Genomic DNA, 9,952 nt, shown 5'->3' on the forward strand with positions numbered 1-9,952 from the left:
ACCCCCCCAGCGCCGATACTCACCTCAGTAACCCCCCCCAGCGCCGATACTCACCTCAGTAACCCCCCCCAGCGCCGATACTCACCTCAGTAACCCCCCCCCAGCGCCGATACTCACCTCAGTAACCCCCCCCAGCGCCGATACTCACCTCAGTAACCCCCCCCCAGCGCCGATACTCACCTCAGTAACCCCCCCCAGCGCCGATACTCACCTCAGTAACACCCCCAGCGCCGATACTCACCTCAGTAACACCCCCAGCCCCGATAACCCCAGTAACCCCCCCAGCGCCGATACTCACCTCAGTAACCCCCCCAGCGCCGATACTCACCTCAGTAACCCCCCCCAGCGCCGATACTCACCTCAGTAACCCCCCCCAGCGCCGATACTCACCTCAGTAACCCCCCCCCAGCGCCGATACTCACCTCAGTAACCCCCCCAGCGCCGATACTCACCTCAGTAACCCCCCCCAGCGCCGATACTCACCTCAGTAACCCCCCCCAGCACCGATACTCACCTCAGTAACACCCCCAGCGCCGATACTCACCTCAGTAACACCCCCAGCCCCGATAACCCCAGTAACCCCCCCAGCGCCGATACTCACCTCAGTAACCCCCCCAGCGCCGATACTCACCTCAGTAACCCCCCCCAGCGCCGATACTCACCTCAGTAACCCCCCCCAGCGCCGATACTCACCTCAGTAACCCCCCCCCAGCGCCGATACTCACCTCAGTAACCCCCCCAGCGCCGATACTCACCTCAGTAACCCCCCCCAGCGCCGATACTCACCTCAGTAACCCCCCCCAGCGCCGATACTCACCTCAGTAACCCCCCCCAGCGCCGATACTCACCTCAGTAACCCCCCCCAGCGCCGATACTCACCTCAGTAACCCCCCCCAGCGCCGATACTCACCTCAGTAACCCCCCCCAGCGCCGATACTCACCTCAGTAACCCCCCCCAGCGCCGATACTCACCTCAGTAACCCCCCCCAGCGCCGATACTCACCTCAGTAACCCCCCCCAGCGCCGATACTCACCTCAGTAACCCCCCCAGCCCCGATACTCACCTCAGTAACACCCCCAGCGCCGATACTCACCTCAGTAACACCCCCAGCCCCGATAACCCCAGTAACCCCCCCAGCGCCGATACTCACCTCAGTAACCCCCCCAGTGCCGATACTCACCTCAGTAACCCCCCCCCAGCGCCGATACTCACCCCAGTAACCCCCCCAGCGCCGATACTCACCTCAGTAACCCCCCAGCGCCGATACTCACCTCAGTAATCCCCCAGCCCCGAGGGTGTCACGTGATGGAGTAGTGGCCGGACGGTGAACTCCAGCCCTCTCCAGAAAAGTCGGGAAAAACAAGAGAAAACACAAAGGCACAGAAATAAAAGTTACAGAAAAGTGAGTATAAAGGTGGAAAGAAGATGGCGACAAAAAAAGAAAAGTCGAAAGCAACGGTAAGAAGAGAGGAAGAGAAGACAAAGGAGGAAAAAGGTGAAGGCCTTACCTGTCCGAAGAGGCCCGCTGCGGAGAGAGAAACCCGCTCCCTCAGGTCGGTAAATAATGGACTACAAAAATGGCTCGCAGAGCCGAACAAAAGTGCGCAACCGCGCATGCGCGAAGTTTCGCGCATGCGCGATGCGAATGAAAAAAAACACACCGACGGGAGGGGGGACCAGCTGGGGAGTCGATCTCCACAGCCGGCAACGACAGCTGCAGAACACCTGCAGCAAGAAGAGACCACAGAAGACAATAGAAACAAGATAGAAGAGGAGGAAAGGGCAACAAAGAAACAACAGATGGTCAACCCAGAGGAAGAAGAAGAGGAAGAGTATGGTGAAATAGAAGAAGAAAAGAGAGGCAAGGTAAAGGATATACTTGCTCTTATTAGAGGATACATGGAATCATTTAAAGAATGGCAAACACAGGAATTTAAGGATTTAAGAAAAAGAATAAGCAACACAGAGGAGAAAATAATTAAAATGGAGATGACCTTAACAGAAATGGGAAAAAAAATGGACAAGATGGAAGAGCGGGCAGTAGCAGCAGAAATGGAGGTAGAAGACTTAAAAAAGAAATTGGAGAAATCTAATAAAAAAACTAAAGAGACACAAGAACTACTAGCTCAAAAAATAGATACAATGGAAAACCATAACAGAAGAAATAACATAAAGATAGTGGGCCTTAAGGAAGATGAAGAAGGCAAGAATATGAGGGAGTTTATAAAAGAGTGGATCCCTAAGACCCTAGGATGTCCAGAACTACAGCATGAAATGGAAATAGAAAGGGCACATAGAGTATTGGCCTCTAAACCACAACCACAACAAAAACCAAGATCTATTGTAGTAAAATTCCTAAGATATACTACAAGAGAAAAGGTACTGGAGAAGACAATGGAAAAAGTAAAAGAGGGCAACAAACCACTGGAGTATAAAGGGCAAAAAATCTTCATTTATCCAGATATAAGTTTTGAACTCCTAAAGAAGAGAAAAGAGTTCAATACAGCAAAGGCGATTTTATGGAAGAAAGGGTATAAATTTATACTAAAGCATCCAGCGGTATTGAAAATATTTATTCCAGGACAGCAAAACAGACTATTCTCGGATCCAGAAGAAGCACGAAAATTTGCAGAACAATTACAAAAATAGACTGAGGGAGGAAGACGGGTAATGAGAGTTAAAATGATCACGACTGATATGTATGTGGGTAAAGACAAAAATAGACTGAGGGATGAAGACGGGTAATGAGAGTAAAAATGATCACGATTGATATGTATGCAGGTAAAGAGGTATAAGAGTGAATAGAGACAATGAGCATACATGAATGTATCTGTACTTAGAGGAAAATATAGATAGTATAGACAAGAATTAATAAGGGAAGGTAATGGAATAGAGAGAATAAGGAGGGAATTAAAAGAGGGACCTTTGTGACATATGAAAAGTGAAATCTTTTCTGGGGGAGGCGGGGTGGGGGGAAATAGCGGTCACTGCACAATCAGTTGACGCTTGCGAGTGGATTCGCAAATCCAAATGGAGAGGGGAGATGTGGTTGTCCGACAAGGGATAAAGGACAACTCAGGAGGTGAAGGGGAGATTGGGGATAAATAAGATAGAAATAGGAGAATAAGGAAAATGTTAGATGTTGTAGGAATGTTGTCTTATGAAGAGTTGAAAATAAGAAAACAGAAATGGAAAAGGAGGAAAGGTAATGATGGAAAAACGGAAAGAGAAGATAAACAAAATATAAAAGGGCTACGCTGAACTATATGTCTTTAAATATTAATGGAATACATAACCAAATTAAAAGGAAGAAACTACCAAATTTAAATGAATAAATGTATTCCATTAGAAAAAAATAACATATTGGTTAAGAAATAATATTGAAATATTCGAACAAGTATAGGAGCCTTACATTAAATACAATAGCGAAAACCTACCGGGGACAAACATTACCTAAGTTGATGGAAGGAGAAGGAAAGAAAAGAATGGACTCAGTAGAATTTCTGGTGTAATTTTGTTGAATGACAACATTGTCTGACTGGATTAATGCAACCTAGATTGTATACCTAAAATGGATGAGAGGGGGGGGTGGGGGGGTGGTTTGGGAGGAAAGAGGGGGGGAGAAAAAGTCACTGTATATGTGTGAAAAGAAATAGTGTATATCATGGCTAATGTGATTTATGGTGTGAAAAATAAAAAAATTAAAAAAAAAAGTAATCCCCAGCCCCGATACTCACCCCAGTAACCCCCCCAGCGCCGATACTCACCCCAGTAACCCCCCCCAGCGCTGATACTCACCTCAGTAACACCCCCAGCCCCGTAACCCCAGTAACCCCCCCAGCGCCGATACTCACCTCAGTAACCCCCCCCAGCGCCGATACTCACCTCAGTAACCCCCCCCCAGCGCCGATACTCACCCCAGTAACCCCCCAGCGCCGATACTCACCTCAGTAACCCCCCAGCGCCGATACTCACCTCAGTAATCCCCCAGCCCCGATACTCACCCCAGTAACCCCCCCAGCGCCGATACTCACCCCAGTAACCCCCCCAGCGCCGATACTCACCCCAGTAACCCCCCCCAGCGCCGATACTCACCTCAGTAACCCCCCCCAGCGCCGATACTCACCTCAGTAACCCCCCCCAGCGCAGATACTCACCTCAGTAACACCCCCAGCCCCGATAACCCCAGTAACCCCCCCAGCGCCGATACTCACCTCAGTAACCCCCCCCAGCGCCGATACTCACCTCAGTAACCCCCCCCAGCGCCGATACTCACCCCAGTAACCCCCCCAGCCCCGATACTCACCTCAGTAACACCCCCAGCCCCGATAACCCCAGTAACCCCCCCAGCGCCGATACTCACCTCAGTAACCCCCCCCAGCGCCGATACTCACCTCAGTAACCCCCCCCAGCGCCGATACTCACCCCAGTAACCCCCCCAGCGCCGATACTCACCTCAGTAACCCCCCCAGCGCCGATACTCACCTCAGTAACCCCCCCAGCGCTGATACTCACCTCAGTAACACCCCCAGCCCCGATACTCACCCCAGTATCACCCCCAGCCCCGTAACCCCAGTAACACCCCCAGCGCCAATACTCACCTCAGTAACCCCCCCCAGCGCCGATACTCACCTCAGTAACCCCCCCAGCGCTGATACTCACCTCAGTAACACCCCCAGCCCCGATACTCACCTCAGTAACACCCCCAGCCCCGATAACCCCAGTAACCCCCCCAGCGCCGATACTCACCTCAGTAACCCCCCCCAGCGCCGATACTCACCTCAGTAACCCCCCCAGCGCCGATACTCACCCCAGTAACCCCCCAGCGCCGATACTCACCTCAGTAACCCCCCCAGCGCCGATACTCACATCAGTAACCCCCCAGCGCCGATACTCACCTCAGTAACCCCCCCCAGCGCCGATACTCACCTCAGTAATCCGCCAGCCCCGATACTCACCTCAGTAACCCCCCCAGCGCCGATACTCACGTCAGTAACCCCCCCAGCGCCGATACTCACCTCAGTAACCCCCCAGCGCCGATACTCACCTCAGTAACCCCCCCAGCGCCGATACTCACCTCAGTAATCCCCCAGCCCCGATACTCACCCCAGTAACCCTCCCAGTGCCGATATTCACCTCAGTAACCCCCCCAGCGCCGATACTCACCTCAGTAATCCCCCAGCCCCGATACTCACCCCAGTAACACCCCCAGCCCCGATAACCCCAGTAATCCCCCCAGCTCCGATACTCACCCCAGTAACTCCCCCAGTGCCAATACTCACCCCAGTAACCTCCCCAGCGCCGATACTCACCCCAGTAACCCCCCCAGTGCCGATACACCCCTCAGTTAAATTCCCCCTGGTGCTGGTACACACCCCCATCTCCCTTTAACCTTGGTAAACTTCCTCTTCCGCTGGTAACCCTGCCCCTCCTCTGTCGCCGGTGTTCACAGCTAGACCATTCCAGCCGTGGCAACCACCCGCTGTCACGGAGCAGAAACCCAAGACCCTCCACAGCCTCGTACCCGCCCTTTGGCCCACCTGTCTGCGCTGTACATGATGTCCGAATCCAACCATATCTGCTACACCCAAGAGATGTCCCTCAATCTGTTTCAATTCCAGGTCTGTTAGGAGTCTACATCACCGCCTTATCGGCTTCCACAACTCCTGGCAGCCAAGTCCAGGCACTCAGTATATCTCCCTGGAACCTCCTCACCCTTTGCAGTTTACTAGATTTTCAAGGTTGTCAGGGAAGAGAGAGGTCATGATCACCAGAGAGAAGGTGCTTGGGAAACTGAACCATCTAAGGTTGGATAAATCTCCCGGACCTGATGCAATGCACTCTCAGAGTTCAGAAGAAGTAGCTGTAGTGATTGTGTTGGCTTTAGTAATGATCTTCCAAGAATCAGTAGATTCTGGCATGGTTTTGGAGGACTAGAAAATTGCAAAGGTCATTCCACTGTTGAAAAGTGAAGAGAGGCAGCAGTAAGGAAATTTTGTTAGCATGACGTCAGTGATTGTTAGAGTCTACTGTCAATGATGTGGTTATAGAGTATTTGGAGGTGCATAACTAACCCTACATGTACATACACTGGAACGTCTGTGTGCAAAAGTGTGTGCATATGTACATATGAATGCATCCACACAGACGCCTGCCTCCATTCTGCTCCAACACTGTATAAAGCCATAGGTTTTTAAAAATTTTTTTTACTTTTCACACTGAACCATATCAACCAAAATATGTAAAAACCTTTCTCATTAAATAGACACAGTGGCATTTTCTCCCTTTATTTCCCCCCCCACCCTTCTTCTCCCCTTCCCACCCCCCTCCAAAACCAATAAATATTCAACATACAATACAATGAAAGCATTAAACTATGTCATCATATAATGAAAAATAAACAAGAAAAATGTGTCATCTACTTTTACACACTGGATGGTCATTCTTAAATTTTGAGAAATCCGCATTATTCATTGGCATTGCTTCACTTTTATTTGCATTAATCTTGTACCCCGACACTTCTCCATATTCCTTCAATTTCCTATGTAATTCTTTTATTGATATTTCTGGTTCTGCTAAGTATATTATAATGTCATCTGCAAATAGACTGATTTTATATTCCTTGTCTTTTATTTTTATCCCTTTTATTTTATTTTCTGTTCTTATCAGTTCTGCTAGTAGTTCTATGGCTAATGCGAACAATAAGGGAGATAGTGGGCATCCCTGCCTTGTTAAGTTAAATTGTTTTGATATATATCCATTTACTGTCACTTTCGCCAATGGCCCCTTATATAATGCTTTAATCCAATTAATATATTTCTCTGGTAAGCTGAATTTTTGTAGTACTTTGAATAAATAATTCCATTCTACTCTGTCAAAGGCCTTCTCTGCGTCTAAAGCAACCGCTACTGTTGGAGTTTTATTTCCTTCTACTGCATGAATTAAGTTAATAAATTTACAGATATTGTCTGTTGTTCGTCTTTTTTTAATAAATACAGTTTGGTCTAGATTTACTATTTTTGGTACATAGTCGGCTAATCTGTTTGCTAATAGTTTAGCTATTATCTTATAATCTGTGTTAAGTAAAGATATTGGTCTATATGACACTGGTGCGAGTGGATCTTTCCCTGTCTTTGGTATTACTGTAATTATTGCTGTTTTGCATGAATCTGGTAAGCTTTGTGTTTTATCAATCTGGTTGATTACTTCCAGAAGGGGAGGAATTAATAAATCTTTAAATGTTTTATAGAATTCTATTGGGAATCCATCCTCTCCTGGTGTTTTATTATTCGGTGGTTTTTTTATTATCTCCTGTATTTCTTCCATTTCAAATGGTTTTGTTAATTTATTTTTTTCCTCTGTTTGTAATTGCGGTAGTTCAATTTTAGTTAAAAATTCATCTATTTTGTCTTCTTTCCCTTCGTTTTCAGTTTGATATAGTTGTTTGTAGAATTCTCTGAAGTTTTCATTAATCTCTGTTGGATTATATGTGATTTGCTTGTCTTTTTTCCTTAATGCCAATACCATTCTCTTAGTTTGTTCTGTCTTAAGCTGCCACGCTAGAATTTTGTGCGTTTTTTCTCCTAGTTCATAATATTTCTGTTTTGTCTTCATTATGTTCTTCTCCACCTTATATGTTTGTAGTGTTTCATATTTTATTTTTTTATCTGCCAATTCTCTTCTTTTAGTTGTGTCTTCCTTCATTGCTAATTCTTTTTCTATATTTGCTATTTCCCTTTCCAACTGCTCTGTTTCCTGATTGTAGTCCTTCTTCATCTTAGTTACATAACTTATTATTTGCCTTCTGATGAACGCTTTCATTGCGTCCCATAGTATAAACTTATCTTTCACTGATTCCGTATTTATTTCAAAGTACATTTTAATTTGTCGTTCAATGAATTCTCTAAAATCCTGCCTTTTAAGTAGCATGGAGTTTAATCTCCATCTATACATTCTTGGTGGGATGTCCTCTAACTCTATTGTCAATAACAGGGGTGAGTGGTCCGATAATAGTCTAGCTTTATATTCCATTTTCCTAACTCTCTCTTGCATGCAAGCTGATAACAGGAATGTCTATTCTTGAGTATGTTTTATGTCCACCTGAATAATATGAATATTCCTTTTCCTTTGGGTGTTGTTTCCTCCATATATCCAAAAGTTGCATTTCTTGCATCGATTTAATTATAAATTTGGTTACTTTGTTCTTTCTGTTAATTTTTTTTCCCAGTTTTATCCATGTTTGAATCCAAATTAAGGTTGAAATCCCCTCTTATTAGTATGTTCCCTTGCGTGTCTGCTATCTTCAAAAAGATATCTTGCATAAATTTTTGATCTTCTTCATTAGGTGAATATACATTGAATAAATTCCAAAACTCCGAATATATCTGACATTTTATCATTACATATCTCCCTGCTGGATCTATTATTTCCTCTTCTATTTTGATTGGTACATTTTTGCTGATTAATATAGCTACTCCTCTAGCTTTTGAATTATATGACGCTGCTGTTACATGTCCTATCCAATCTCTCTTTAATTTCTTGTGTTCCACTTCAGTCAAGTGTGTTTCTTGCACGAATGCTATATCAATTTTTTATTTTTTCAGTATATTTAACACTTTCTTCCTTTTGATTTGGTTATGTATTCCATTAATATTTAAAGTCATATAGTTCAATATAGCCATTTCATACTTTGTTTATCTTTCCTTTCCATTTCCTCATCATCACCTTTCCTTCTTATCCATTTCTGCTTTCTTTTTTGAACACATTATAAGACAACATTTCTAAAACATAAAATATTTCCATTATTCTCCTATCTAAAATTCCTTTAACCCCACTATCCCCTCCCCTTCCTGAGTTGCCCTTTGTCCCTTGTCGGGCAACCACATCTCCCCTCTCCATTTGGATTTGCGAATTCACTCGCAAGCGTCAACTGATTTCGCAGTGACCATAATTCTTCCCCACCCAGCCCCCCCAGAAAAGATTTTAATTTTCATATATAACAAAGGTCACTCTTAATTCCCCCCAACCTTCCTTTCTTCCCTTTCTTTCCCTTCTTAGTTCTTACCTATACTCTATTTTTTTATATATATACCTACACACACACATATATATAATATATATATATATTTTTATATATATAAATATATATACCTACATACACACATACATATAGTTTGTGGTCATTTTTGTTCTCATTACATGTCTTCATCTCTCTGCCTGTTTTGTAGTTGTTCTGCAAATTTTCGTGCTTCCTCCGGATCCAAGAATAGTCTGTTTTGCTGCCCTGGAATAACTATTTTAAGTACTGCTGGATACTTTAGCATAAATTTATATCCTTTTTTCCATAGGATCGTTTTTGCTGTTTTTCCCATTTCCTTCTAACAGCGAAAACATCTATTTGATAATGTTCGATCCCATTCTTTTAACTTATTTAATCATTTTCCTGATCTTGCAGCTTAATGTACATGTTTGTTATAAATCTTTTAATTATCAATGTGTCTGTAATCACATATACAAAGCTGCTTCCTTCTGGTAATCTCAGTCTGTTTCCAAATTTATCCTTTAAATAAGACTTCAGTTGATGATATGCAAACATTGTACCATGAGTTATTCCATATTTGTACTTCAACTGTTCAAATGTTAATAAATTATTTCCTAAAAAACAAATTTCTATTCTTTTGATTCCTTTTCTCTCCCATTCTCTAAAGGAAAGGTTATCTATTGTAAAAAGGATTAGTGGGTTTTGTGTCAATAACAATTTTGGTATTTGGTAATTTGTTTTTTTCCTTTCTAAATGGATCTTCTTCCATATATTAAGTAAATCATGCAATACTGGTGATCTTTTATATTGCACCAGCTTTTTATCCCACTTATAAAGTATATGTTCTGGTACCTTCTCCCCTATTTTATCTAGTTCTATCTTAGTCCAGTCTGATTTTTCCCTTGTCTGGT

The sequence above is a fragment of the Narcine bancroftii genome, chromosome 10 (genome assembly GCF_036971445.1).
Source record: "Narcine bancroftii isolate sNarBan1 chromosome 10, sNarBan1.hap1, whole genome shotgun sequence".
Lineage (NCBI taxonomy): Eukaryota > Metazoa > Chordata > Chondrichthyes > Torpediniformes > Narcinidae > Narcine > Narcine bancroftii.